This window comes from Engystomops pustulosus, unplaced genomic scaffold (genome assembly GCF_040894005.1).
Source record: "Engystomops pustulosus unplaced genomic scaffold, aEngPut4.maternal MAT_SCAFFOLD_116, whole genome shotgun sequence".
NCBI lineage: Eukaryota > Metazoa > Chordata > Amphibia > Anura > Leptodactylidae > Engystomops > Engystomops pustulosus.
In genome coordinates, this window is record NW_027284997.1 from 77,041 (window position 1) to 84,880 (window position 7,840).

The window sequence follows — 7,840 nt, forward strand, 5'->3', positions numbered from 1 at the left end:
AGCGCTAGTTCCTGGGGCAGGTAGTGCGGGGGCCAGGAATGTGCCAGCCCACCTCTTGGCCCACTTGTCATGGCTGAGGTACAGGCCCTGATAAATTCACCCCTTTCCCCACGCTTCCAAATAAAAATTAGGGAAGCAGAAGATATCTGAAATCTCTTCTATTCGAGTAGTTGCTGAGCCGCGGCCAGGGAATGACTAGTCCGCACCCTGGCACCATCACTTATTTAAAGAACAAGTTAAAGTTTTTTTATGTTGTTTTTCCACTAATCAATAGTTCTTGGGATGTAATACAACTTTTCCTATTACCTTTGTTACCTATATCCAGCAGGTTCTTTGCTTCCCCCCTCAGATAATCTCATTGCTGCAGGAGCTGCTTCCTATTTCTCTGCTGAGTCCAAGCTCTATCTATGGACTAGTGGGGGAGGAGGGGGGTCAAGTGACAGAGCTCTCTGTGTATGTAGCAGAGCTAAATGTTTTCCAAGGCTGTGGAAACAAATGTCTCCTACACATTATAGTGAGGTACAAGATCTCCCCTGTTCCCTATCGGTTCCTCCATCCTCCAAAAAATTTCCAGTATTTCTGGCGCACATCCCTTTCGTTTCTTAGTGCAAATTACAACAGAATTCTGTGCTAGACAGGTTAATAAATCAACAATAGGAGATACCAACCGCTAGCTGGGATCACTGGAAAATGCACCTCATCCCGCAAATGAGTTGCCCACACAAGGCCCCAATATCAGAAAAACTAAAATTTCATAGATTACAAAAGAGCCAAATGTTTATAGGACAAAACTGTCTGCTGCAGGTCCATCCTTCAGGTCTGCCCTTCCATGTGTGCCCATAATACAAGTCACGTCCACATGTGGGGGGTCTCTGCACTCGGGAGAAGTAACGGCCACATGTGGGGGGATCTTTCCACTCGGGAGAAGTAATGGCCACATGTGGGGGGTCTCTGTACTCGGAGAAGTAACGGCCACATGTGGGGGGGTCTCTGCACTCGGGAGAAGTAACGGCCACATGTGGGGGGTCTCTGCACTCGGGAGAAGTAACGGCCACATGTGGGGGGTCTCTGCACTCGGGAGAAGTAACGGCCACATGTGGGGGGGGGTCTCTGCACTCGGGAGAAGTAACGGCCACATGTGGGGGGATCTCTGCACTCGGGAGAAGTAACGGCCACATGTGGGGGGTCTCTGCACTCGGGAGAAGTAACGGCCACATGTGGGGGGGGGGGGTCTCTGCACTCGGGAGAAGTAACGGCCACATGTGGGGGGTCTCTGCACTCGGGAGAAGTAACGGCCACATGTGAGGGGGTCTCTGCACTCGGGAGAAGTAACGGCCACATGTGGGGGGTCTCTGCACTCGGGAGAAGTAACGGCCACATGTGGGGGGTCTCTGCACTCGGGAGAAGTAACGGCCACATGTGGGGGGTCTCTGCACTCGGGAGAAGTAACGGCCACATGTGGGGGGGGTCTCTGCACTCGGGAGAAGTAACGGCCACATGTGGGGGGTCTCTGCACTCGGGAGAAGTAACGGCCACATGTGGGGGGTCTCTGTACTCGGGAGAAGTAACGGCCACATGTGAGGGGGTCTCTGCACTCGGGAGAAGTAACGGCCACATGTGGGGGGGTCTCTGCACTCGGGAGAAGTAACGGCCACATGTGGGGGGGATCTCTGCACTCGGGAGAAGTAACGGCCACATGTGGGGGGGTCTCTGCACTCGGGAGAAGTAACGGCCACATGTGAGGGGGTCTCTGCACTCGGGAGAAGTAACGGCCACATGTGGGGGGGATCTCTGCACTCGGGAGAAGTAACGGCCACATGTGGGGGGGTCTCTGCACTCGGGAGAAGTAACGGCCACATGGGAGGGGTCTCTGCACTCGAGAAGTAACGGCCACATGTGGGGGGGGGGGGGTCTCTGCACTCGGGAGAAGTAACGGCCACATGTGGGGGGGTCTCTGCACTCGGGAGAAGTAACGGCCACATGTGGGGGGGGGGGGTCTCTGCACTCGGGATAAGTAACGGCCACATGTGGGGGGTCTCTGCACTCGGGAGAAGTAACGGCCACATGTGGGGGGGGTCTCTGCACTCGGGAGAAGTAACGGCCACATGTGGGGGGGGGATCTCTGCACTTGGGAGAAGTAACGGCCACATGTGGGGGGTCTCTGCACTCGGGAGAAGTAACGGCCACATGTGGGGGGGGGTCTCTGCACTCGGGAGAAGTAACGGCCACATGTGGGGGGTCTCTGCACTCGGGAGAAGTAACGGCCACATGTGGGGGGTCTCTGTACTCGGGAGAAGTAACGGCCACATGTGGGGGGGTCTCTGCACTCGGGAGAAGTAACGGTCACATGTGGGGGGGGGGGTCTCTGCACTCGGGAGAAGTAACGGCCACATGTGGGGGGTCTCTGCACTCGGGAGAAGTAACGGCCACATGTGGGGGGTCTCTGTACTCGGGAGAAGTCACGGCCACATGTGGGGGGGGGGTCTCTGTACTCGGGGAGAAGTAACGGCCACATGTGGGGGGTCTCTGCACTCGGGAGAAGTAACGGCCACATGTGGGGGGTCTCTGCACTCGGGAGAAGTAACGGCCACATGTGGGGGTCTCTGCACTCGGGAGAAATAACGGCCACATGTGGGGGGTCTCTGCATTCGGCAGAAGTAACTGCCACATGTGGGGGGTCTCTGCACTCAGGAGAAGTAACGGCCACATGTGGGGGGTCTCTGCACTCGGGAGAAGTAACGGCCACATGTGGGGGGTCTCTGCACTCGGGAGAAGTGACGGCCACGTGGGGGGGGGGGTCTCTGTACTCGGAGAAGTAACGGCCACATGTTGGGGGTCTCTGCACTTAGGAGAAGTAACCGCCACATGTGGGGGTCTCTGTACACAGGAGAAGTAACGGCCACATGTGGGGGGGGGGGGTCTCTGCATTCGGGAGAAGTAGTAACCACATGTGGGGGGTCTCTGCACTCGGGAGAAGTAACGGACACATGTGGGGGTATCTGTACTCGGGAGAAGTAACGGCCACATGTGGGGGGTCTCTGCAATCGGGAGAAGTAACGGCCCCATGTGGGGGGATCTCTCCACTCGGGAGAAGTAACGGCCACATGTGGGGGGGTCTCTGCACTCGGGAGAAGTAACGGCCACATGTGGGGGGTCTCTGCACTCGGGAGAAGTAACGGCCACATGTGGGGGGGTCTCTGCACTCGGGAGAAGTAACGGCCACATGTGGGGGGTCTCTGCACTCGGGAGAAGTGACGGCCACATGTGGGGGGTCTCTGTACTCGGGAGAAGTAACGGCCACATGTGGGGGGGTCTCTGCACTCGGGAGAAGTAACGGCCACATGTGGGGGGGTCTCTGCACTCGGGAGAAGTAACGGCCACATGTGGGGGGCATCTCTGCACTCGGGAGAAGTAACGGCCACATGTGGGGGGGTCTCTGCACTCGGGAGAAGTAACGGCCACATGGGGGGGGTCTCTGCACTCGGGAGAAGTAACGGCCACATGTGGGGGGGGGGGGGTCTCTGCACTCGGGAGAAGTAACGGCCACATGTGAGGGGGTCTCTGCACTCGGGAGAAGTAACGGCCACATGTGGGGGGGGGGTCTCTGCACTCGGGATAAGTAACGGCCACATGTGGGGGGTCTCTGCACTCGGGAGAAGTAACGGCCACATGTGGGGGGGGGGGGTCTCTGCACTCGGGAGAAGTAACGGCCACATGTGGGGGGGGGGTCTCTGCACTCGGGAGAAGTAACGGCCACATGTGGGGGGGGGGTCTCTGCACTCGGGAGAAGTAACGGCCACATGTGGGGGGTCTCTGCACTCGGGAGAAGTAACGGCCACATGTGGGGGGTCTCTGTACTCGGGAGAAGTAACGGCCACATGTGGGGGGGGCTCTGCACTCGGGAGAAGTAACGGCCACATGTGTGGGGGGGGTCTCTGCACTCGGGAGAAGTAACGGCCACATGTGGGGGGTCTCTGCAATCGGGAGAAGTAACGGCCACATGTGGGGGGTCTCTGTACTCGGGAGAAGTAACGGCCACATGTGGGGGGGTCTCTGCACTCGGGAGAAGTCACGGCCACATGTGGGGGGGGGGTCTCTGTACTCGGGGAGAAGTAACGGCCACATGTGGGGGGTCTCTGCACTCGGGAGAAGTAACGGCCACATGTGGGGGGTCTCTGCACTCGGGAGAAGTAACGGCCACATGTGGGGGTCTCTGCACTCGGGAGAAATAACGACCACATGTGGGGGGTCTCTGTACTCGGGAGAAGTAACGGCCACATGTGGGGGGTCTCTGCATTCGGCAGAAGTAACTGCCACATGTGGGGGGTCTCTGCACTCAGGAGAAGTAACGGCCACATGTGGGGGGTCTCTGCACTCGGGAGAAGTAACGGCTACATGTGGGGGGTCTCTGCACTCGGGAGAAGTGACGGCCACGTGGGGGGGGGGGGGGGTCTCTGTACTCGGAGAAGTAACGGCCACATGTTGGGGGTCTCTGCACTTAGGAGAAGTAACCGCCACATGTGGGGGTCTCTGTACACAGGAGAAGTAACGGCCACATGTGGGGGGGGGGGGGGGGGGGTCTCTGCATTCGGGAGAAGTAGTAACCACATGTGGGGGGTCTCTGCACTCGGGACAAGTAACGGACACATGTGGGGGTATCTGTACTCGGGAGAAGTAACGGCCACATGTGGGGGGGGGTCTCTGCACTAGGGAGAAGTGACGGCCACATGTGGGGGGTCTCTGCACTCGGGAGAAGTAACGGCCACATGGGGGGGGGGGGGGCTCTGCACTCGGGAGAAGTAACGGCCACATGTGGGGGGTCTCTGCACTCGGGAGAAGTAACGGCCACATGGGGGGGGGGGCTCTGCAATCGGGAGAAGTAACGGAGACATGTGGGGGGGTCTCTGTACTTGGGAGAAATAACAGCCACATGTGGGGGGTCTCTGCACTCGGGAGAAGTAACGGCCACATGTGGGGGGTCTCTGCACTCGGGAGAAGTAACGGCCACATGTGGGGGGTCTCTGCACTTGGGAGAAGTAACGGCCACGTGGGGGGGGGGTCTCTGCACTCGGGAGAAGTAACGGCAACATGTGGGGGGGGGGGTCTCTGCACTCGGGAGAAGTAACGGCCACATGTGGGGGGGGGTCTCTGCACTCGGGAGAAGTAACGGCCACATGTGGGGGGGGGGTGGTCTCTGCACTCGGGAGAAGTAACGGCCACATGTGGGGGGGGGGGTCTCTGTACTCGGGGAGAAGTAACGGCCACATGTGGGGGGTCTCTGCAATCGGGAGAAGTAACGGCCACATGTGGGGGGGGTCTCTGCACTCGGGAGAAGTAACGGCCACATGTGGGGGTCTCTGTACTCGGGAGAAGTAACGGCCACATGTGGGGGGTCTCTGTACTCGGGAGAAGTAACGGCCACATGTGGGGGGGGTCTCTGCACTCGGGAGAAGTAACGGCCACATGTGGGGGGTCTCTGCACTCGGGAGAAGTGACGGCCACATGGGGGGGGGGGGCTCTGCACTCGGGAGAAGTAACGGCCACATGTGGGGGGTCTCTGCAATCGGGAGAAGTAACGGACACATGTGGGGGGTCTCTGCAATCGGGAGAGGTAACGGACACATGTGGGGGGTCTCTGCAATCGGGAGAAGTAACGGACACATGTGGGGGGGGTCTCTGTACTTGGGAGAAGTAACAGCCACATGTGGGGGGTCTCTGTACTCGGGAGAAGTAACGGCCACATGTGGGGGGTCTCTGCACTCGGGAGAAGTAACGGCCACATGTGGGGGTCTCTGTACTCGGTAGAAGTAACGGCCACATGTGGGGGATCTCTGTACTCGGGAGAAGTAACGGCCACATGTGGGGGGTCTCTGCAATCGGGAGAAGTAACGGCCACATGTAGGGGGTCTCTGCACTCGGGAGAAGTAACGGCCACATGTGGGGGGGCTCTGCACTCGGGAGAAGTAACGGCCACATGTGGGAGGGGTCTCTGCACTCGGGAGAAGTAACGGCCACATGTGGGGGGGGGTCTCTGCACTCCGGAGAAGTAACGGCCACATGTGGGGGGTCTCTGCACTCGGGAGAAGTAACGGCCAAATGTGGGGGGGGAGTCTCTGTACTCGGTGAAAAGTAACGGCCACATGTGCGGGGTCTCTGCACTCGGGAGAAATAACGACCACATGTGGGGGGTCTCTGTACTCGGGAGAAGTAACGGCCACATGTGGGGGGTCTCTGCAATCGAGAGAAGTAACGGCCACATGTAGGGGGTCTCTGCAATCGGGAGAAGTAACGGCCACACGTGGGGGGGTCTCTGTACTCGGGAGAAGTAACGGCCACATGTGGGGGGGCTCTGCACTCGGGAGAAGTAACGGCCACATGTGGGGGGTCTCTACTCGGGCGAAGTAACGGCCACATGTGGGGGGTCTCTGCACTCGGGAGAAGTAATGGCCACATGTGGGGGGTCTCTGCACTTGGGAGAAGTAACGGCCACGTGGGGGGGGGGGGTCTCTGCACTCGGGAGAAGTAACGGCCACATGAGGGGGGGGGTCTCTGCACTCCGGAGAAGTAACGGCCACATGTGGGGGGTCTCTGCACTCGGGAGAAGTAACGGCCACATGTGGGGGGTCTCTGCATTCGGCAGAAGTAACTGCCACATGTGGGGGGTCTCTGCACTCAGGAGAAGTAACGGCCACATGTGGGGGGTCTCTGCACTCGGGAGAAGTGACGGCCACATGTGGGGGGGGGTCTCTGTACTCGGAGAAGTAACCGCCACATGTGGGGGGTCTCTGCACTCAGGAGAAGTAACCGCCACATGTGGGGGGTCTCTGTACACAGGAGAAGTAACGGCCACATGTGGGGGGGGGGGTCTCTGCACTCGGGAGAAGTAGTAACCACATGTGGGGGGTCTCTGCACTCGGGAGAAGTAACGGCCACATGTGGGGGTCTCTGTTCTCGGGAGAAGTAACGGCCACATGTGGGGGGTCTCTGCAATCGGGAGAAGTAACGGCCACATGTGGGGGGGGGGTCTCTGCACTCGGGAGAAGTAACGGTCACATGTGGGGGGGGTCTCTGTACTCGGAGAAGTAACGGCCACATGTGGGGGGTCTCTGCACTCAGGAGAAGTAACGGCCACATGTGGGGGGGGGGGGTCTCTGCACTCGGGAGAAGTAACGGCCACATGTGGGGGGTCTCTGCACTCAGGAGAAGTAACGGCCACATGTGGGGGGTCTCTGCACTCGGGAGAAGTAACGGCCACATGTGGGAGTCTCTGTACTCGGGAGAAGTAACGGCCACATGTGGGGGGTCTCTGCAATCGGGAGAAGTGACGGCCACATGTGGGGGGTCTCTGCACTCGGGAGAAGTGACGGCCACATGTGGGGGGGGCTCTGCACTCGGGAGAAGTAACGGCCACATGTGGGGGGGGGGCTCTGCACTCGGGAGAAGTAACAGCCACGTGGGGGGGGGGGGCTCTGCACTCGGGAGAATTAACGGCCACATGTGGGGGGTCTCTGCAATTGGGAGAAGTAACGGACACATGTGGGGGGTCTCTGCAATCGGGAGAAGTAACGGCCACATGTGGGGGGTCTCTGCACTCGGGAGAAGTAACGGCCACATTTGGGGGGTCTCTGCACTCGGCAGATGTAACGGCCACATGTGGGGGGTCTCTGCCCTCAGGAGAAGTAACGGCCACATGTGGGGGGTCTCTGCACTCGGAAGAAGTGACGGCCACATGTGGGGGGGGTCTCCGTACTCGGAGAAGTAAGGCCACATGTGGGGGGTCTCTGCACTCAGGAGAAGTAACGGCCACATGTGGGGGTCTCTGTACACGGGAGAAGTAACG